At 44.3% G+C, this 23,173-nt stretch overlaps 1 protein-coding gene across 4 annotated transcripts in view; it reads right to left on the bottom strand.

Moving 5' to 3' along the window:
* The window catches only part of dusp14 (dual specificity phosphatase 14), a 30,442-nt gene extending 12,294 nt beyond the window's left edge, over nucleotides 1-18,148 (bottom strand). Inside the window, exons 1-3 of one of the 4 annotated variants that reach the window (XM_059973369.1) lie at nucleotides 18,004-18,078; nucleotides 12,832-12,906; nucleotides 11,700-11,792 (exon numbers count right to left, since the gene is read on the bottom strand). The gene's annotated coding sequence lies outside the window, so the exon portion shown is untranslated. Of the gene's footprint in view, nucleotides 1-11,699; nucleotides 11,793-12,831; nucleotides 12,907-18,003 lie in introns of all 4 variants that reach the window. The other 3 variants (XM_059973371.1, XM_059973370.1, XM_059973368.1) reach the window with 3 other exon arrangements.
* Nucleotides 18,149-23,173: the final 5,025 nt, after the last annotated feature.

Genomic DNA, 23,173 nt, shown 5'->3' with positions numbered 1-23,173 from the left:
AATGGGTGTTGACTTAATCAATCCTGGAATTCTCTAAACAGCAATGCTGAGAGCACCTTTGCCAGAAGAGCTGCACCATGGCCTTCTCCAGGGCATTAAATGCCATCTTTGCCAGCACCACCAGGTTCTGGAGAAGAATGGGAAGGCCCCCATACCAACACTGGAGATGTGATCTATTGCTGCATTTCCTCAATCAAATAACTAACCACTTGACTCTCCAACCTCTTGTAGCACAATCACTGTGATTTAAATTTAACTAAATCCTTTCATTTGTTGACTCACTGATCAGTTTTTATTAAAAATGGATCATTAAACTTATCAAAACATGCCACACAGTGACAGAACTAGTAGAGCTGCTGCTTTCCAGTTCCAGATTCCCAGGGTCAATCCTAACCTCAGGCACAGTCTGTCTACAGTCTGCATATTTTCCATGACCACGTTGGTTTCTTCTGGGTGCCTCCAAGGAAGTCTGGGCTGGCCACTGCAACAATTACCCCTAGCTGTAATGCAATCACTCGAGTCAAGTGTGATGTTCTCCTAGGGGTTGCCTTTCACGATATTAGGGTGGATTTCTATAATGGAGAATGCGTGTGCACAACTTTAACATGGGGAGGCTGGTAAACAGGCTGTCACCACACGGTCCTGGACAGATCTGGATCAGCGGCACGGAATGCGGGACGACTGGGGACTCTTCCGTGCTACAGCCTTCCTCTGTCGTCGTGATGCATCACCGTCTTCTGTCAGCTCTACCGTCTGAGGTGCTGGTTGGATCCCGCTGTCTGGAATCTCCCACTTGACCTTACTGGCTTGAAGCACCAGACGGCTCAACTCCAAACGGCAGCATTTTCGAGGCCTCGGGAACTCACAAGCCTCTAAGGACAAGGTGTACGCCAGTGGTAGAATCTGGGGTGAGGATTCAGATTGCTATTATGGCTGATGGTCAGCGTGGATTGAATGGACTCACTTCCTCTCTCAAACTCCTCAGCTTGAACACATGGACTTTCATGACCCCGCTCATGAAACCTTGACTTCCAACTCATGTCGCAGTAGAATTTCAACTAAGCCCTGCTGTGATTTTTGCTTCCTTTTCAAATAGCCACTCAGATCTTGATAATAAGGAGCATCAACCCTTATGAGGATTAACATCATTTCTGGATCAAAAGAATTCATTTAGCAATGAGTCCCTGAAACCTGTGCTGCCCTCAGGATAACGCTGAGTTTTCTCTAGTTTGACACATTAGGTTCTGCAGTCTTTGCCCCCACACTAGTAGCTAATTTCTTCTGCTGAATTGTGATATTTAGATTGTCGGCAGTTCGTGATCTGAATATCTACTTTGAGCAGAAGGTATTTCTTTAACACTTGGCTTTAAAAGTGTCCAGATTTTGCATGTAATAACACTGAACATTATACCTTTCTGAAAAGCATTTTCCTTCATTCCATGTTCTTTTAGAATAAGAGAGAAATTGTTGGTAACACTCAACAGGCCTGACATCATTTTGGTTAAAGCTTTTGTTGATAACCTCTCAAAGCAGACAAAAGATTCACAAAAGAAACAAAAGATTCTGCAGATCCTCTCCTATCAGATTCCTCTTTCTTCAGCACTACCTCTTCCACCCAACACCTCCCAGCTTCTTAATTCATCTCCCCACTCCCACCCTCCTTATCTTATTCATTGCCTTCCAGCTTGTACTCCTCTCCCTCCACCCATCTTACTCTGGCTTCTTCCACCCCTAATGAACCCAAAATGTGAACTCTGTATTTCTCTCTGTACATAGTGCCTGACCTACTGAGTTCCTCCAGCATTTTGTGTGTGTTACTGAAGTTGGGTTAGATAACATTTCAAAACATTCTCGCTGCAAAGGTGTTGCCTGACACAAGGGCTCCCCAAATTGTATCTAGGTTTCAGATTTATTGCAACTGCAATATTTTCAATTTTGTTGGGACTAAACTTGAAAAGATTTACAGTAAGTGGCTGTACATCATATGGTGCCACACAGTTAGCCTCACCCCAATCACACTCTTCTCAATAGAAACAGAGACCATATTTGAGGTACATTAAATAGACCAAGAGTCAAACAAATCTTAATCGTATGCAGAAGTGTAACAATAGGACCAGTTGTCGAGCTGTCTGGAGATAATCACGGAATAGAATTCAGGCAAGCTAGCATTCAAAAGCAAATCCCAGACTCACTAATTCAACAACTTTGAACAGTCTGGGGGAAAAAATGACGAGATATTTTGGTTCTGGTCTGTCCACCCCCAGGAAGATATGACAGCCTTGCACAGATTGGATGTTTATCAGGATGTTGTCAGTGTAGAGGCAATTAATTTTAAGGTGATTGGAGGGAAGTATAAGGGTAGCTCCTTTTTAAAAAAAAACCAAGAGTGATGAGTGCAGGGAATGCTTTGCCAGGGGTGGTGATGGAGGTGGATACATAATGGATATTTAAGAGGCTCCTACATGGTCACAGAAAATAGAGGGCTAGGTGGGAGCGAAGGGTATGATTGATCTTGGACTAGATTAAGAGGTGGGCACAACATTATAGACCAGAGGACCTGTACTGTTCCATGTTCTATGTACTAGGAAATGGTTGAATAGACCAAGGTTTCTTTTGCTTGGAACAGGAGGAGAAATTGAATAAGGCACAGACAGGGTGTGCAAGAGGACTCGTTTCCCTGAAGAAGTCAATGACAGAGCTGAAGGTTGGGGAGATATGAGAGACAAGAAAGCATGTTAAATTAGGAATTGGAGAAAAGATTGTGGTCTGGAACTCTGGTAGGTGCAGAAACCTCTTTTTATTTGAAAGGGGGACGTGTACTCAAAAGTCAACAGATCAGACACTGTTGCAGATTCCAGCATCTGCAACAAGCAAACAATCTTCTGGAAGAACTCAGCAAGTTAAGCAGCGTCTATGGCAGAAACGGTCAATATTCTGCAACCTAATTCAGGGTTTCTACCCAGAACATTTGTAGTTCCTATCCCTTCCAAAGATGATGCTTAATCCACTGAGTTCCTCTACGAAATTGATTTCTCACAGTGCCACTACCTTTCTTCTGCTGCCCTGAATTTAAAGCGGAGTTTGATCGGCCCTTGATTAGTAAGGTAACAGCAAGAAGTCAGGAAAGCTGGGTTAATGGACAATAAAGCAGCCATGTGGGAATGGCGGAGCAGACTTGGTGGGCCAAGTACTGCTCCTGTCTAATGATCTATGGTCTAACATAGAAACATCCTTCCCTGTGCTGGTAACAAGGGCAGCACAGCCAGAAGAGCTACTGCCTCAGAGTATCAAAGCCCTAGGTCCAAATCACGGCTCCTGGTGCTGTTTGTGTGGAGTTTGCACATTCTCCCTCTTGACTGCCTGGATTTCCTCCCACACCCCAATAACAAACAAATTGGCAGCATGTTAATTGGTCACTGAAAAAGTCCCTAGTTTTCAGGTAAGTGGTAGAATTGGGTGGGATTAGTGCAACTGTGTGGTTAATGGTCAGAGCAGACTTGATGGGCTGAAGGGCTTGATCCATACTTCATCATTCCAAAAAATTTCTCTGATTACAATGTATAGCACCGTACAATTCAGAGGAATGCCAGTCTGGATTAATGAGACACATGCAGCATGACCCATCAGCTAAAAGTGCAGTTCCAAATGGATTTTAAACTTGCGGAGTGCTGGAGGCACGTTGATGCATAACGGTGGCTCGGTGCTTCCACCCACCCACACTGTGGGCCTACGGTACCGTTGCTGGGCAACAGACTGGGTTGGGTGACTAATTCATCAGCTGCTGCCTAGCCCATAGGCAGCTTGTACAGAGGGAGGATTAACAGGGTTACGGGTGCCCTACATCAATTATTGAAACAAAGAGACAAGGGTTTATTCTCAGCTCATTAAAATGACAGCACTCTTGCTTAAAAAAAATTGTTAGATAGGAGCCTTCCAGCGTGGAAAGCTTCTTTCTGTCCAATTTCCCCTTATAATTGGAACAAGTATTTAATTATTGGAACTTGGTGAAATATGGAATTCCACTAATTGCCATCTTTCCATGATAACCTAATCACATCGTTTAAACTGAAATGAATTTATCAGGGCATATATGGGGGTTGGGGAGAAGGAACTCTCCCTCGAGCACCAAGAACAGAAGATGCCAATGGGGCAAAAATAAATAAATCAGGAATATTCTGCACAAGGGGTACTGGAAATTCAGACTTGCTCCCAGAAAAAAAGGTCTGCATGAATATAGTGACAATACTAGATAGGTCTAATGGGAGAGTTACACCTAGAAAAAGGAGCAGCAGGCAAAATGGCATGGAGTCAAAGGCTAATCATGATCTCCACAGAAGGTGGAAAAGGCATGAATGGGTTTAACAAATTTTTGACCAGGCTACATGGCCTTGTCCGCTGATCATGGCTCATTGTTTACCAGCACAATCCCCATATCCCATAATTTCCTCACGTTTCACTGATTGAGCACAATGACCAGGCCCCACAGCCCTTCAGTTGGCAAACATCACCATGCTCCGAGTGAAGAAACCTCACATTTCAGCCACTATTCAAATATGTTCTCCCTGGTCTGAGAAGCTCAGTCAAGGGAAGCATGTTCAGCCAGTCCAACCAGCTCAGCCCTGGAAGTATTAAGAACGATCTTCTCATTTTGAGGTTTGAAGAATACAGGCCTGGTCCACTCTCTTCTCACGAGACACCCACCATCCTAGATCCGGTCCACTGAACCTTTGGTCTGTTCCCTCATCAAGTACATGCTTCTAGATAAGCAGACCAAAGCTGTACACACCACTCCAGCAGTGGCCTCAAAGATCCATATGACCACAAGTCTTTCTTTATTCAAAAAGATCTGACACTCTAAGCACCATTTAACCTCCTAATCTCTCATTTCACCTGCATGTTGGCCTTCATTTGTGCAAAAATAAATACTCTGCTACCTTTGAACATCAATACAACCCAATTTCTCACATTTTAAAACAAAGTACAGAATCTAAAACCAGACAAGCTCACTTTATATTCCATCTGCCATGTTCTTACCCATTCCCTCAGGCTGTTCAAATCTCTTGGCAACGTCGTTACATTCTCTTTACGTACAATCCCACCTCAGCAGTGAACCTGGAAACCAATTTATTCCCCTCAGCCACACTGAGGATATAAGATGCAAAACTCTGGGGCCAGGCACAGACTTCAGAGGTTTCTAATCTCAAGAATAATCAGCTTGTTTCCAGTTTGCCTTCTAGTTGGACGATCTCTCCGAACATCTACTCCCAACACCCAATTCCTTTCAGCATCAGACTTCATCCATTAGTCCTGCTCATCCAAGTCATCCCCCATTCTTTGTCCAGATCAGAATCAAGATTTATCTTCACTAACACATGACTATCTACAATTCCTGATGCCTCAGGAAAGCAGACTCCTCCCACCTGTCCCTCCCTGTCCCTGCCACTTTCCATCGGGGAGAAGATACAAAAGTTTGAGAACATGTGCCACCAGACTCAAGGACACTTCTACCCTTTTGTTGTACAATAAAGATGAATCTCTCTCTTTTCTTCCTCCCTTTCTCACTACCTCGATGTACATACATATGGAATGACCTGTCTGTTTTAAAAAAAAAGTTCACTACATTTGGTACACGTGACAATAATAAACCCAGTTACAATCGTTGGTTGTGTGATGCCAAGGTTTTGAGTTTCGAATCCTACTGTTCTCTTGGATGGGTCACAAGAAATGAAGTCTGACAAATTGGTGACACAGGACAAACAATGAGTCACATCTCATTTATCTCAAAGATCACAAACATGGTCACCAGCTACTATCAACCATTACACAGTCAGCGTCTGCAGCAGTTCAAAAGGACTTCACCTTCACTTCTAGGGACTGGCAGCAAATGGGCCCTTGCCAATCCATTACAAAGAGATGAATACTTATTAACAGTTCCAAAGAGCTAAAAAAAATTGTAGGCATTAGACTTGAATCATTTGAAATTATGAATGCAGAAAGCCTCGATTTAGAACTGATGCCAGCAAGGAACCAAACAGCCCCAAGCTGGTGGAAAATGGCATTTTCTTTGCCAACTCTTTTCTGACAACTGGCCAATAGAACTTTGTCACTACTGCAAGCAGACGTTTGCCACATGTCAAATTCCATTCTAACCCTGTATAAGTACCCTGTGAGACACTTCATACTATGCATTAAATTGAACGATGTCAGATCCATCTCAGCTTGGCAAACTTTCAGATCCCCGTCACAGACTCAAGGAAATCTGGCAGCCACCAAATGTTTTTAAAATTCATTATACACACAGAAATTCCAGAGGTTGTTGCACAGAACTATCGTAAAGATCAGACACTTAAAGCACACACACACAGACAGACAGAAGGTGCTTAGGTGAGGTCTTCTGACAAGATTTACATCACAAAATAAAGCCCTTCCTCACACCTACTGAGTTATGTCATTATTTTCTCACTATAAAGCTGTCTTTACTCTGTTAAGCCATTTGTGGTGATGTGCCACTCACTACTGTTAATATAACTCAGCTGCATTCCCCTACTCAATTTGAGAGATCCAGAGCAGCAAACAAAAAACTGGAGGAACTCAGCAGGTCAGGCAGCATCCACGCAGGGGAATAAGCAGTCACTTTTGATTGGAGACCCTTCATCTGGACTCCAAAATTAAACTGTGGACATGTCTTCATCACCTCGAGCTCTGCTTCATTGTCTGACCACCCCTTTGAGGGCAATACATACTAAACTTGCCATTAAAACCCACATCCCATAAATACCATTCACATTAAATGAATTCCCCTAATGCAGACCAATCACACCAAATGTTTTTCTCTTAACCGTGCCCCAACCCCACTTACCAGCCCGCCAAAGGACCTTTGAGTGTTTGTTTCTTCAGCTATTGGTAAAATAGTTAACATCATTTGTCAGAGATTAAATAATCCCAGTAATTAAAAAGCTAGTTAAATCTGTAAAATGTAATCTGATGTTTCAGACAGGTTGAATTTGTGCCTTGTGATGTAGGAACTTGACCACTGTCACAATTCCCACCTCATCATCAGTGACTGTGTATTTACTACAGTCAGTTACAAGACCAGGTCAGGTCACAGGGTGATAGCACCCTGGAACAGCATATGTTCTGGCTCTCTTGCTGGTACAGAAACTGTAGTCCAATCACACATGCACATCCCTTGATTGGAAGGAAAGTGAGAAATGTGGAACAATGCCTTTCATTATTGAAGTCACACATCACGTGAGGTACAGAGAGATTCACAGCAGATCCAAAGTGCAAGGGTGGGCAAGAATTACACCCCAACTCTAAATAATGGAGCAAAGGAATGTTCAATTAAAAATGAGAAACAGTGTACTCACCAACTCATTAAATCGTCAGATTAATAGATTCACACAACATGCTGGAGGAACTCAGCAGATTAGGCAGCTTCAATGAAAAGGGATAAACAGTCAATGTTTTGGGCTGACACCCTTCCACAGGACCTGAAGAAGGACCTTGGCCCTAAATGTTAATTCCTCTCCATTGATGCTGCCAGAGTTCCCGCTGAGGTGTGCGTGCATGTGCACAGGTCTTTAAAGTTCCAGAGTCCTGAAGATTCCCAAATATTCATTTCCATCAATGCTACCTGACCTGCACAGTCCCTCCAGCATTTTGTACGTACTGTTTTGGGTTTCCAGCATCTGCAAACTTTGTGTTTAAAATAAGTAGATTATTTTTGAGTAGGTTGCAGTAAACTCTGGTTCACAAAAACCCTTAATTACAAGTGAGAAACCAGCCATTTGTTGCTGGCAAATTAACAAATGTGACACAAACACTAAGCAATGTTCGGACCCCGTTTTCTGCACTCTTAAATCTATGGACATTTTCACTTTGTGCTTAGATGATTAAAAAACTGCTGTGTACTTGATTTGCAATGCTGTAGCTTGTTAAAATGCATGCCTCACTTCTCTTCCACCAGTCCAGAAATTTACCAGCCATTGGAGTGTGACTCCACAAGTATGGGCTACTTTACAGTATCCTGTAACTTCATGCAGGACCAGAGCACACGTCAGTGGCCACTGTATTAGGTACGCCTGCTTATTAATGCAAACTTCAAATCAGCCAATCACACGGCAGCAACGCAAGGCACGAAATCATGCGGACACGGTCAAGAGGGAAGAAGCGTTATCCAGAAATGACTGACTGTGGCATGATTGTTGGTTTGAGCACCTCAGGAGCTGCTTATCTGAGATTTACACACACATCTCGAGTTTACAGAGAATGGCGTGAGGGAAAAAAAACAAACACCACCACAAAACCATCCAGTGAGCGGCAGTTCTGTGGGTGAAAACGCCTCGTTAATGAGAGAGGTCTGAGGAGAATGGTCAGATTGGTTCAAGCTGACGGTAACTCAAATAACCACACGTTACAACAGCAGTGTGCAGAAAGCACCTCTGGACGCAACACATTGAACGTCGAAGTGGATGGGCTACCGCAGCAAATGACCACCATGAGCATACCCTCAGTGGTCATTTTATCGGTACAAGGGTACCTAATAAAGTGGCCACTGAGTGCAGGCTGACACTTCAGCGTAGTGCTGAGGGAATGCTACTGTGTCAGAGATGCTCTTTTTTTAAAAAAAAAATTAAATCACACGCTCTGCTTGAACATTCGAATGAACCAAGTTCAGAAAGAAGCAAGCGGTTGCCGAACGCTGCCCAAGGCCAGCAGACAAGCTGGGTAATAAACTTCCTTCCTCTAGGGAATGGATACTCATGGCTGGAAGGCCTGGATCTTCTCTCACTCCCAGAGCCAGATGTCCCCCAAAGCGCAAGATGATCAAGAACTATCCAGTGGTTTTGGATGCAGATTAGTTGAATCAGTAACCTCAACATCACCATCAGACTCTCCACAGAGCCTGATCTGAGGCGACACAGTTAATAGAGTTGCAGCCTCACAGCAGCGGAAATCCAAGTTCAATCCTGACCTCGTGTGGAGTTTGCACACACACCCTCATCCCAGTTGCCTACTGTAATTTGACCCTGGTGCATAGGCTAGTTGATGACAATGAAAGATGCAAGATTAGTGGAAGTGAATGGGATAGTCAGTGCAGATATGATGGGCTGAAGGGTCCGTTTACATGTTGCAGCACTCCGCGGCTCAATGATCTGGCAAGTTCCTCTCCAACATTCTTAGAAGAAATCCAAGCAGGCTCTGGAAACAAGAGGTATTGCTGAATTCAGTTACCGACAATCGAGGGTCCCAGCAGCAATTCTGGAAGACCGTAAATCCCTTGAGTGCAGCAAGGGAGGATGAAGAGTTAGTTAGCAGGGTTTCTGATCAGTTCTAAATATTTAGCCTCACAATTCATTTGCCTGCACAATTGTTTTAAAATGACACAGATCCCACTCCTACAGAAAACAAGCTCAGGGCATGATTAAAAACAAAGGCATTAGATTTCACGCCAGAAATTAAATCCCTTGGGACAAAACAAGTCTGAGTTAAGGGATCCTCAGTTGCTCTGGAAACTTAATCCCTGCTTACTGTGAAAGCTGGTTTCAATTTTAATTGTAGCAGCGACGGTCCAACCCACCCTAAAGTTATATTAGTCCATTAGGGACTGCATTTGGAATGGCTGGGGTATGTCCCGAAGGTCAACAGGCAGGCAGGAATTCCAAACCTTGGCTACTGGAAACGAATGAGACCAAAGTTTAATCATGGAGGATTTTTAAAAAATGTGCTGCGTGTTATACTGAAAGGAATTTGCATATATCAAACTTCAAAGTACATGCCTGGTTTAGGGAAATACTCAAATTAATCCAAACCACAAAGCCCCCTTCATCTCACTGCAACACATCGGCAGTAGAAACAAGGCATCAGGGTAATTCCAGAAGGGGCAAGTACCCCTCAGCAGTGCCTCCCCACCCCGTCAGTCAATCGGTATCGACCTCCATTAGCCAACAGGATTAGGAAGCCAAAATAAAAACCAGTTTAGGCTCTTTCGAGTTTAGAATGTAGCACAAGTGAACACCACGGCAACCCAAATCCTGTAGCTATCCATTAAGAGTGTCACACACAAGTACAGGAATAGCCTAACCTGTCCAGAAACAAATCTGGGATTAAGAGGCCCAGCGACTGACCACAGCCACCACTTAGTCTGGCCCACACTGCACCAGAATATGTGGATCCCAGATCAGCCTCTACAGACAACTGAAGACCCAAGAGTCAACCCTCGGAAGAATAACATACTCAAGCACTGCTGTACCAGGATCAAAGTTTAACATACCTTTCATTGATCAGCACATCTAACCTTCTTTGATAAAAGACACAGCGAAAAAAAAACATGCAGACAACCATTTAGTGCATTATATGCTTGGTTACAATGAACATAGCCGTAGTATTATGTCACTGGTCATGAATAACATCTAACACATTCTGCCCAATTCATTTGCCTCGCAAGTAGCTGAGCCATCTGCAAGTGTAACGAACACCAAATGCCTGTTCTTCACCACAGGGGCTGCCTGTGAATCCTTCAGCAACAGAGATGACATATCGCTTCTCGAACAGCTCAAACCAGAGCCCCCCCCCCCCCCCCCCGGCAGGACACAAGCTCTCGCTTCGGTGGATTTGAAAAGCCATGGAATGAGTGCTGTCTGGTTGAGGAGTTGAAAAACCTAGTTGCCTGTTATCCGCCCTGCCTGATGAGCAAGCGTCACGAGAACAGAGCACCACCAAACAAAGGAACCTGCCCAGTTTGGAAAGGTTTGTTCCGAATTAAATCTCTCCAAGGCCACCTGCAACTATACCAAACAAATGACATATCGAAATTCTGAGGCATGGTAGAAAAATGCCTCACGACTAAACCACTTGCTCTTTCTTCAAGGAAATTTCAAAATAGATTCTGGACATAGTTACAATTACCACCTCATCTATACTTTGCGCTGCCTCAGTGAAAAGCAGCCAGCATAACCAAAGACCCCACCCACCCCAGTGCCACCACCCATCAGGTAAAATGTTCAATAACCTGAAAGCACGTACCAACCAGGCTGAGAGACCGTGTCTACCCTGCTGTAAGCAGACTCTTCAGTGGTCCTCTTGTACGATAAGATAGCCTCTTGACCTCACAATCCACCTCGTTATGATCTTGCACCTTATTGGTTACCTGCACTCTCTGTGGCTTTGACACGTTATTACTATACTTTCTTCCAGCTCAGTGCACCGATTTGATCCTTATGAACAGTGTGCAAGGCACACTTGTCACTGCACATGCGATGACAATATCACTAACACCACATAACTGGACTAACGATACCAGCATTGCACATTGGTGAGGTGTGGAAAATTGCAGGTTGTAAATTGGTCACCATGACAGTAGGAAGGAGAGAACCACCAAAGAAAACCCTGCTCTCCAGTGTAGGAAAGACAAAACCTGACTCATCAGCAGGTGTCCAGGAACCTGTAATAACCGCCTGCCCACTTTTCCATTATTCTGAACTGAACCAGGCCATGTTATTAATCAAGCTCCCTTCAGCAAAGGCAACACAAACAGAGCTGCACATGAAAATGAAACAGGTTCCAGCGGCACAGAAGGCCCAGTGTGCTTGTGTCATAATTTCTATGATTCCAAAATCTAGAGTGTCATAATCAACAGTATTTTTAAATACAAAGTTTAAGCAAGTGTTAGAGTGATGTAGGATGGGTCAGTCTACCTCAGAACCCCCAACGAAGATGCTCCGGTCAATGTCAGTGAACAACATTTTATAATGGAGGATTTCTTTAAGAAAATCTGGTTGCTTTCATATCTAGAATATGAAAAAGATATTTAAAAATGAATTATAAAATCACAAATTTGCAAGCCAGAAAGAAGCCTTTCAATTGCCTCTCCACAATATACCCAGACCAATATAATATTTGCACAAGCAAAAGATATTAAAAATCTCCGTGGGCAGCTCCAAACTGCCAACAGCACTCAGACTTTAAGGTTCCAAATGTTAATACCTGCACAGAGAAACCTAGGTAAATACTGTGGCATTTGGGCTATACAATTGTTATTTTTCCTGTAGTTTAGCATGTTTGTGTTTTTAATATAATCACTTGTATGCATGTGATTGTTCAGTGAGTTTTCCCAGTGGTTACAGATCCCTCTACTTTTCTGACAACTTCTTCGTTTCAGTGGTACGTGTCACATTACTTGGGTCAAGCTATTTAATTGATAACTGTTATCTGTGGGAATTTCAAAAGGAAGCAGTGGTCTAGTACAACAACACCAGACCACCTCTGTTTGCCCTCCCCACACCCCCCCCAGCCCCGCTCCTTTGCTCTTTCACTGCTCCTCTCCCTCTTTGACTCTCAGCATGCCTCTCCCCTTGTTTTCTTTGTTCTTGTAATGCTTAATAAAATGATTGTAAGTAGCAAGTCTTTTGCCTCATTCTTATCTTCAGAATCCTTGGATTGCAAAATCATCGGGATCTGACAATACCCAAGTGAAAGACTGAGGCCTGTTTGAAACGTGCATAAAGAGTCTTTCCTTACTAGAAGAACCACAAGGAGTTTTGACATCTTTCCCTTAAATTGAATATGGATACACTTTCTGTAACATCACAGTGTAACTGTGTTACACATCAGCTTTCCCCTAGCTTGCTGTCAGAAATGCACGTCAATCTCTGATAGCAAAACACGAGCTGGGATCTGGATACCCCAACCCACTGCTTCAAAAGATTCCTTATTAATTATTCCCAACCAGTCAGCTGGATCAAGGCAAAAGAGGGACCAGCCCACATCACTCCACCTGTTTTCATGAGAAATTTGGTGCTCTTTTCATAGAGCAGAGTAATAACTCACTTGGATGGGTAGCACGTGTCCTTCTAATGGGGACCTGCCTGTACTGTGCTCGAGCCCTGCAATGATCTTCCACACCTAGTCAAGGGTCAAAGCAAATTTATTATCAAAGTATGTACATGTCACCATTTACCAGCCTGAGGTTCACTTTCTCATAGGCATTTATAGAAGAATAAAAATAACCAATTAAAATTACAGACAGTCCTTGAAAGGTTGTGGAATCAGCTCAGTTTTGAAGTGAGGGAAGTTATCCATGTTGGTTAAGTCAAAGATTATTTGTAATCTCAAACATAGCTCTACAGATATCAGTAATATCCATGCACAGATGCTCATCAAGCATAGGTACAGAACAAGATAATAAATAGGCAAATTCAATTCAATGATTAGGTGATCAATTCCCTTTCTGAAGAACAAGATCCTCCGTCTTGCTGTTGCTATGTTTGAGATCAAAGTGGATACATTAACCCAAGTGAAATAAACTCTTACATCATTTCTGACGGTGACCTGAAATTTACTAGGAGACACACTACAGTATCAGGCCCCTCCAGCCCAACGAGCCCACACTGCCCAAATACACCCACGTGACCAATTAATCCAGGTCTTTGGAACGTGGGAAGAAACCAGAGAACTTGGAGGAAGCCTACACCGTCACAGAGAGAACATACAAACTCCCTACAGACTAGCAGTGGAATTGAACCCAGGTCACTGGTGTTGTGATAGTGTTGTGCTAACCACTATACTACCATGTTATTGTGTTCCAGAGCTAGCTGAACCTCTGGTCAAGCATGTTCAATGTAGCTACTCAGACGTCCAACTGCATCCTGTTCACAAAACCCAGGACAAAACACGCCAGCTATCACATCTTCAACCAACTCCATCTTCAATAACGATGGAACATGTTGGCAACAGTAACTGCCAGGCAACAATGATTCACCAACAATCTGGCCACTGACACTTGGCTTCCACACAGGCACTCAGTACTGTCTTCACTGTAGCTCTGGCCCAAAGAGCAGAATCCCAGGGGTGAGGAGAGAAACTGCCTTTGACATCAGGGCAGCATTTGATAGCAAAGGGCATCAACAAAGACAAGGAAGATTGGAATCAGTGAGAACTAGAGGGAATTTCAAGCACTGGCTGGAGTTATGATTTGGCTGGATGCCATGCAGAGTCTATTATACCCAATTTTCACTTGATACTTTGCAAGTCAGTATCTTGGGTCCAACCGTCTTCAGCTGCTTCACCACCTTCCATGACAAGGTCAAAAACAGAGTGTCAGTCCCATTCACAAAAAAAATAATCAAAAATGAAGTTAGAGACAGGAGACCACAGATGCTGGAATCTGGAGAAAAAATCGACTGCTGGAGAAATTTAGTGGGTCAGGAAGCTTCTATTGAAGTAAACGGACAATCAATCTTTCAGGTCAAGATTCTCAATCTGGACCAGATGAAGAATCCTCAACTGTCCAATTCCCTCCATAGAAAATGAAGCTATTTGCATGCATATCAGTTGAAAGCTGATAATGGGCAAGTTACCTACAGAAGTAAAGATCAGAATTGAACCAACTCATCTTGACATGCAGCCAAATTATCAACTTGGAATTTTTTGTCATTTCTGATCCAGTCAAGCTCATCAATAAGCTGACTGACTGCAGGGGTATTCTGCAGCAAAAACTCACCACCTGATGCTGCAAAAACTTTCCACTATCTACAAGACATAGTAGGAAGTCAGCACCACTGTTCCGACAGCAAGCATCAACCACACTACAACTTCCACTTAAAAGAGCAAAGACAGCAGACACGAGGGAAATTGCCATCAAATTCTCTTCAATCCAACATGGACATCATCATCAGGTCAATATCCCAGACTCCCAACCTTATAGTGGCTTGAGAGCACATCAGTATTCGACTACAGCCAATGCCAATTGCCTTCACAGTTAACCATTTTGGGAAATTGATTCACATTGCGAATGAATAGTTGGAAAAGAAAAACAATTTGAATAATCACCCAAGGTGGTAATCAGAGTATTCTCACAGGGAACCTCACCCACCCAGAATCCAATTCCATTTACAAATAAATCACCTCCCACAGACAAGGAGGCAATCTGCAGTGAATTACCCACCTCCTGATCTCAATGAAAACAAGCCTAAGATTTTATGAATGGACAGCTCTATCTCAGTCATCAAATGGTTATTAACTCCTACACGGCCATAGCTGTACTTAGTTACAGAACTCTTGATGGCCACAGTAGGAATGATTGGATTTGTCAGTCAAGCATGATGCTAGGACTTGAAAGACCGATTTGTAAGGGGAGACTTTATTCATCAGAGCTTAGGAGAAAGAATGATCTTACAGAGATGTATAAACTCATGAGGTGCATAGATCTGGAAATAGAATTCATTCACCCTAAATTAAAAAGCTAAGAACTAGAGGTCACAGACTCAAGGTGAGAGGAGAGAGATCTAAGAGGAACTTGCAGAGCAACTTTCTAAAATAACTTCATGGGCAAAGAGTTGCCAGGGTAAGTGGTTGAGGCAGGCATTAACAGCAACTTTTGAAAGATAGTTGGACAGGTACATGCAATAGATAGGTTGAGAAGGTTCAGTGCAAATGGGACGAGGTTGGATGGCCACCTTGGTCAACATGGGCCAGTTGTGCCAAAGAGGCTGTTTTCATGCCAGGTGACTCCTTCACACCCCCCCCCCCCCTCCCAACAAGGTAGAGTTGGGTTGACTACATAGTCTCTGAAACAAAACTGGAAGTCACAGTTAAGAGGCTCCTGAAATGTGTGGGACCTCCAATCTTTGATATGCGCAGAACCATGATTATTAGAATAAGCTGTTAATGGCAATACCCATTGCTGGAAAACCACCAACAGTTGAATAACCATTTATAAAGTATCCCATCATGCTTTGTAAACATTTGTCGTCAACTCCTAAATTACTGTTTTCTATATCCCATTTATTACAGGAGTCTACCCTTTTTAACCTCAGTGTAGTTCTGCCCTCCAGCCAGCAATGGTGCTGTTGAGCTTGAATTGCCAGACTCAAGATGGCATGCTCAGAATGGCCTTTCCAGCCAAAGTCCTCAATGCCAGAAGGGTTTGTTCATTCTCCACATGAGCCATCTCCACCCTCTCTACACTCAGTACTCTACCCCTTCTCCTTAATGTACATTTAGGAATAATGCAATTGCCTAAAAAAAACACTCCAATGGCTACTTCATGTTCTAAACACTCTGGTAAAAATTCTGCTAAAATTGCTTAATAAAATACCAGATCACAAGTCTGCAAGAACTGGTGCAAGGGACCCACCACCATGGATTGTGGGTCACTTCTCATGGACTGGTACCACCAAACAACATGATGGCTTGACTCTCTGAGCACTGTCTCAGGATTGTAACTGCAAGTTGAAGACCTTTGAGATCTAACCACTGAGAAGCAATGCAATCTAACGCTACCTACATGCAGGAATCTCAGGTAACACCAACAATTCCTTCCTCCTCTAAATAGAGTCACAGAGCACTCCAGCATAGAAAAAGGCCATTCAGCCCATACATCCATGGCAATCAATTTGTCTAGTCCCTTCGACCTACACCCAGACCCTTTAGACCCTTGCCTATCCACATTTTTTCCTCAAGTGTTGAAATTGAACCCACATCCACCACTTCCGCTGGCAGCTCGTTCCACACTCACCACCCTGAGCGAAGAAGTTCTTCCTCATGTTCCCCTTAAGCATTTCATCTTTCACACTTAACCCATGACCTCTAGTTCTAGTCTCACCCACCCTCAGTAGAAAAAGCCTGCTTGCATTCACCCTGTCTATACCCCTCAATTTTGTATATCTCTATCAAATCTTCCTCATTCTCCTACGCTCTTGAGAATAAAATCCTAACATACTCAAACTTTCCTTATAACTCATATCCTCACAACATTCTTGTACATTTCCTCAATCTTATTGACATCTTTTAGGTGATCAAAACAGCACATTATTAGGCCTCACCAACATCTTATACAACTTCAGCACAACATCCCGACTCAATACTTTGATTTACGAAGTGTGCCAAAAGCTTTCTTTAAGACCCATTCTACCTGTGATAACACTTCTAAGGAATTTTACATCTGTATTCCCAAATTCCCCTGTTCTACCACACTCAGCACCCTGCCATTCACTAGACAAGTCCTACCCTGCTCTGTCCTTCCGAAGTGCTGGCCTGCATTAAATTCCAGCTGCCATTTTTTGGATCCAATCTGTAATTCTCAGAAACTGTATTCCCCAGAGAGGGGAAATAGTCTCAGGAGCCCTGAGAAGCAAGAATAAAGCTGGCCAAAGTGTGCAAGAGCAGCCACATCGAATCAGAAATCCACAGCACAGAGGCGGCCATTCAGCCCATCACGTGTATGACAGTTTCCATCCACGCCATCATAAACGTGGAGGGGAAAACTAAACCAAAGGAAGGTGGTTTCATTTTCTCGGCCACTACCGCCGTGCCCCCTCCAACTGGGCTGCTGCGAGGAGTGTGTGTGTGTGTGTGTGGGGGGGGGGGGGGGAATCACACTATAATCAAACTTTTAATCCCCCCACCCCACTTTCCCCGTAGTTTCACGGTGCCGAGGATGGGCACAAATTCAGATGAAGGAAGAACGTCGGCGCGGAGTGTCGCCTTGGCAACACTTCCCTGAAAATAATCACACAGTTCCACAACGGCGGTTCTAGCAAGTTCCCCGTGTCGCCTCGGTTGCTGATCGATGCCCGACACACACACACACACACTTTCGCTCCTGCCTCCAGCACGGGCAGCGATTGAAGTTGGAGCAGTATTCCCGGCGGAGCGACATCGCACTACAAATGGAGCTGAACGGTGACATAAAGAACACCTGAAGTGGGCAGAGCGGGTCCGGTAAACATACGGCGACTGCCCCGGGTGTCGCAGTAACAAACGGTTCTCTAGACGCAACCTGCACCCCGGGCAACTAGTTCGAGACCAACCCTTCGCCCCCTCCCCCACAATAAAACAAGAAAATTTCCATTCAGTGGGACTTGCGACCTCGTTCACCTGGCAATGTTTTTAGGGCGACTGTCGCCACACTGTGTTTAGAGACTTGTTAAAAAAAAGAAGAGGGGGTTAAATAATCGGCTTGAAAAGGGCTTCCCCTTTCCCCGCCACTTGTGACTCTACCATGCTCGGCTGAGGCTCCATGCCGCCCGCTGCCCGCTGCCGCTGCCGCTGCCGCCTTCTCCCCGGATCGCGCCCGCTCCGCTCCTCCGCTCCGACCGGGAGGGAGGGAACAGGCGACAGCCCCGCCTCCCAGCCTCTTCCAGCGGCGCCGCACCACTTAAAGGCGCAGTCCACTCCGGCCCAAGCAGCCTCTTCAATCATTAATTTATTGTGCCTGCACGCCAATCCTTAAATTATACTGGTCGTAAAATATACTGTTTTTGCGGCAGCGGTACAGTGCAATCTGTAAAGTACAATATATTACAATACGAATATATATATATTATATAAAAATAATATATTTACTTACATGTACTGAGGAGATATGAATGATAAGATGGACTCTTGACCTTATAATCTATTTTGTTATGATCTTGCACCTTGTCTACCGGCACTGCACGTTCTCTGCAGATGTTACACGTTATTCTGTTAATATATATATATATATATATATATAGAAACACAGAAAACCTACAGCGCAATACAGGCCTTTCAGCCCACAAAGCTGTGCCGAACATGTCCCTACCTTAGATCTACCTAGGCTTTACCCATAGCGCTCTATTTTTCTAAGCTCCATGTAGCCATCCAGGAGTCTCTTAAAAGACCCTATCGTTTCCACCTCAGCCGGCAGCCCATTCCACGCACTCATCACTCTCTGCGTAAAAAAATACCCCTGACATCTCCTCTGTACCTACTTCCAAGCACCCTAAAAATATGCCCTCTAGTGCTAATCGTTTCAGCCCTGGGAAGAAGCCTCCGACTATCCACACAATCAATGCCTCTCATCATCTTGTACACCTCTATCAGGTCACCTCTCATCCTCCGTCGCTCCAAGGAGAAAAGGCCAAGTTCACTCAACCTATTCTCATAAGGCATGCTCCCCAATCCAGGCAACATCCTTGTAAATCTCCTCTGCATCCTTTCTATGGTTTCCACATCCTTCCTGTAGTGAGGCAACCAGAATTGAGCACAGTACTCCAAGTGGGGACTGAACAGGGTCCTATATAGCTGCAATATTACCTCTCAGTTCTTAAACTCAATCCCACAATTGATGAAGCCCAATGCACTGTATGTCTTCTTAATCACAGAGTCAACCTGCGTAGCAGCTTTGAGTGTCCTATGGACTTGGACCCCAAGATCCCGCTGATCCTCCACACTGCCAAGAGTCATGCCATTAATGCTATATTCTGCCAAAATGAAACACCTCACACTAATCTGGGTTGAACTCCATCTGCCACTTCTCAGCTTAGTTTTGCATCCTATCAATTTCCCACTGTAATCTCTGACAGCCCTCCACACTATCCACAACACCCCCAACCTTTGTGTCATCAGCAAACTTATTGACCCATCCCTCCACTTCCTCATCCAGGTCATCTATAAAAATCACAAAGAGTAAGGGTCCCAGAACAGATCCCTGAGGCACACCACTGGTCACCGGCCTCCATGTAGAATATGACCCGTCTACAACCACTCTTTGCCTTCTGTCGGCAAGCCAGTTCTGGATCAAAAAAGTCCAAAAAAAAGAGCAAACATAGTGACTGTTCAGAACTCTGATAAAGAAAAATACAGCACAGAAACAGGCCTTTTGGCCCAACTAGACCATGCCAAACAATTAAACTACCTACTCCCATTGGCCTGCACTGGGATCATAGCCCTCCATACCTCTGCCACCCATGACAGGGTCATAGAAAAGTATGATGGCAGAGAATCAATTTTGCTTCGAAAAATTTTGTTTGGAAGCCAAGTACACCCGTGGGAAAATAATCCTGGGTTCACTTTGGGTTCCTTCACACACATGAGTTGAGACGCATTCTCTAATAAAAATCATTTGGAGATACGAGAAACTGCAGATTCTGGAATCCAGAGCAAAATCAAAATGGTGGAGGCAAAAATCTTTCTAGCATCTTGAGTGGTTATGGCTGGCTTCTCTGTCTGGGTCATCAAGTCTGATCTCAGATAAGGTGTTCACCCTGTTGCTGAGTTTTCAGTTTCTGTAATAATCCATGACTGAAAGACGGTTGAGAATGTTGTTGATACCTTCAGGCCTGGTAGCTCTAAAATACCTTGACCTGAAATGTTTTCACAGTGAACCTCAAAGTTTTGAAAAGCAGTTACTCTGTAAGTTCCCGAAATGAAAGGATTGCCTTATCACAAGTGGCTGAAGACATCAAATCCTTAATACGAGAAAATCTGCAGATGCTGGAAATCCAAAGCAACACACATAAAATGCTGGGGGATCTCAGCAGGTCAGGCAGCATCTATGGTAAAGAGTAAACAGTCGATGTTTCGGGCTGAGACCCTTCATGAGGTCTCAGCCCAATACATTGATGCGGAGCAGGCTCGACGGGCCAGATGGCGGACTCATGCTCCTATTTCTTATCTTCTTATGAATTGAGAGGTATTTTCGGGCGGACTACTGTTGATCTGAGACTTTGCCAGGATTAAGTTTCTTGGCAGGAAGCTTACTTGGACTTTTCTCTTTCCCACACCTGACCACAGACGTGTTGCGGGTGATGGTGTTATTGCGTTATTCCATTCATTCATGGGCACAAGCACCTGGATTAATGGGCTTCAGGAAACCCACTTGGAAATACAATAGTGCTTTCTGATCTTGATGAACCTTCCAGGTTTCCTGAGCTGTGGGAGGACGCAGAGGGTCTTGTGCTTCTTTGGAGTGCTTTGAAATCTTTCCCAATCCCAATTAAAATGGTTTTGATGGATGCGCATCCCCGCAGACCTGGCAAGTGGTCAGCAGTCATCCTGGGTTATTTAGAATGGCCACCACTTCAGTTTCTAAGAATTACTTTTTCCATTTGCTTTGAGTCACCTCCTCTTCCAACACCAGGGAGGCATGGTAGTGTAATACTGTTACTGCGCCAGCAACCTGGATTCAATTACGCCAGTCCGGTGGCCCAGGAACAGGAACCTTCGGTAAAGAACTTCTGCAACCTCTACAAAGCCTCGACATCCTTCTTACAACGGGGCGGGCAGAAATTAAGGCAATAATCCAGCAGAGACCTAATTAGAGTTTTATTCTGAATCCAAACAGCCAACTTACTGTGGATCTTAACCTTCTGAATGAGACCTGTCCTCTTCAAGGACCATGAAGGTCCTTGTCAAATGCCTTACTAGAATTGATGTAGGCAACATGCACAGTTCTACCTTCGTCAATCACCTTTGTTACTTCCTCAAAAAACTCAGTTAAGTTATCAGTGGTATGGAGTCTGAGTACTTCAAATCCACCAAATATTCGCTGATGATTTTCTAAAAGCAGACGAATGACGGGGCGCTTCTGTTCTCAAGGGCAAATGGAAGTTTGGAGGTGAAGAACTTGCAGAACCTTCACATGGTAGAGTAGCAGTTAGCACAATTGCTAAACAGTGCCAGTGATATAAGATTGGAGTTCAGTTCTCGCTGCTGTCTGTAAGGAGTTTGCAAGCTCTCTCCATGACTGTGGGGTTTCCTTTGGGTGCCCTGTTTTTCTCCCACATTCCAAAGCCATGAGGGTTAGGGTTTGTGAGTTGTGGACATTCTATATTGGTGACGGAAGCACGGTGACCATCATGGGCTGTTCAGCACAATCCTCGCCAATTTGATTTGATGCAAACAACGCATTTCACTGTTCGTTTCAACGTACATGTGACATATAAAGCTAATTTAATCTTCAATCAGGAACATTTAAACTGACTAAAGTTTACCAAAGGGTAAGTAACTTGTTTGTATTGTCATACACCACAGAGTCAGGTCGTTCATTGCACCAATTCTGTACGGCCACTTACAGTAATCCTACACTAACCACATTTCTTTCTTCCCACATCCCCATCAACTCCTCCCAAGATTCCACCACTCACCCACACACGAGCAGCAATTTAGAGCAGCCGAGCTGCGCATAGAGTGTGGGAGGAGACCAGACGCCCAGAGGACAACCACATGGCCACAGGGACAATGGGAACTGCACACGGAGGGCAGCGGTCACTTGACTAGCTGTGCTACTGCGCCAACCCGACAGCACAACCGTGATTTTTATAAACACCAGAGATTCTGTAGATGCTGGAAATCAGAGCAACACACACACACACACACACACACACACACACACACACACACACACACACACACACACACACACACACACACACACACACACACACACCCTACACCTGGAGGAACTCAGCAAGACAAACAACATCTATTGAGGGGAATGACCAGTCGATGTTTTGGGCTGAGACCTTTCACCGGGGCCAGAAAGGAAGGGGGAAGAAGCCGGAACAAGAAGGAGAGGGAAGGGAAGGAGTTCAAGCTGGCAGGTTTAGGACAGACCAGGTGAGGGGGAAGGTGGTGAGCGAGTGAGGGAGGGTGAGGGAAGAAGATGGCGGGTGATAGGTGGAGAAAGTACAGACCATAAGATATAGGAACAGAATTAGGACATTTGGTCCATTGAGTCTGCTCCACCATTTCATCATGGCTAATCCAATTTTTTCTCTCAGCTTCAGTCTCCTTGCTTCTCCCCGTATCCCTTCATTCCCTGACCAATCAAGAATCTATCAACCTCTGCCTTAAATATACATAAAGATGGCTTCCACAGCTGCCTGTGGCAAAGAATTTCACAGATTCACCACTCTAAAAGGATGACTCTCTCTTCTGAAAGGGCTGAAGAGAAAGGAATCTGATAGGAGAAGAGTGTTGACTATGGGAGAAAGAGAAGTAGGAGGGGCACCAGAAGGAGGTGATGGGCAGTTGAGGAAAAGAGGAAGATGAAAGGGCAATCAGAATAGAAATGGAAATGGAAAAGAAAAGAGAATGATGAAGGGTTGGAGAAATTGATGTTCATGCCATTAGTTTGGAGGTTATCCAGACAGAATATGTAGTGTTGCTCTTCCAGTCATGCAGTGTTTTGTGTTCAGATCACATGTTCTGCAGTACACTGGTTAGTTGTTACTGTTGCAGTCTTCAAATGGCAGATGATATTACTGTGAGTTCCCTACAAATAGGATTTATTTCCTCCTCCTCCTCCTCCTCCTCGCTGGCAACCAATACTAGCACCCACCCCCCAGGGATGCATGCTTAGCTCACTGCTCTGCTCTCTATACCCATGACTTTGTGGCTAGGCACAGCTCAAACACCGATGACA

This window comes from Hypanus sabinus, chromosome 6, assembly GCF_030144855.1.
Source record: "Hypanus sabinus isolate sHypSab1 chromosome 6, sHypSab1.hap1, whole genome shotgun sequence".
In the NCBI taxonomy this organism is placed as follows: Eukaryota; Metazoa; Chordata; class Chondrichthyes; order Myliobatiformes; family Dasyatidae; genus Hypanus; species Hypanus sabinus.
This window is presented reverse-complemented; position numbering and strand designations above follow the sequence as displayed.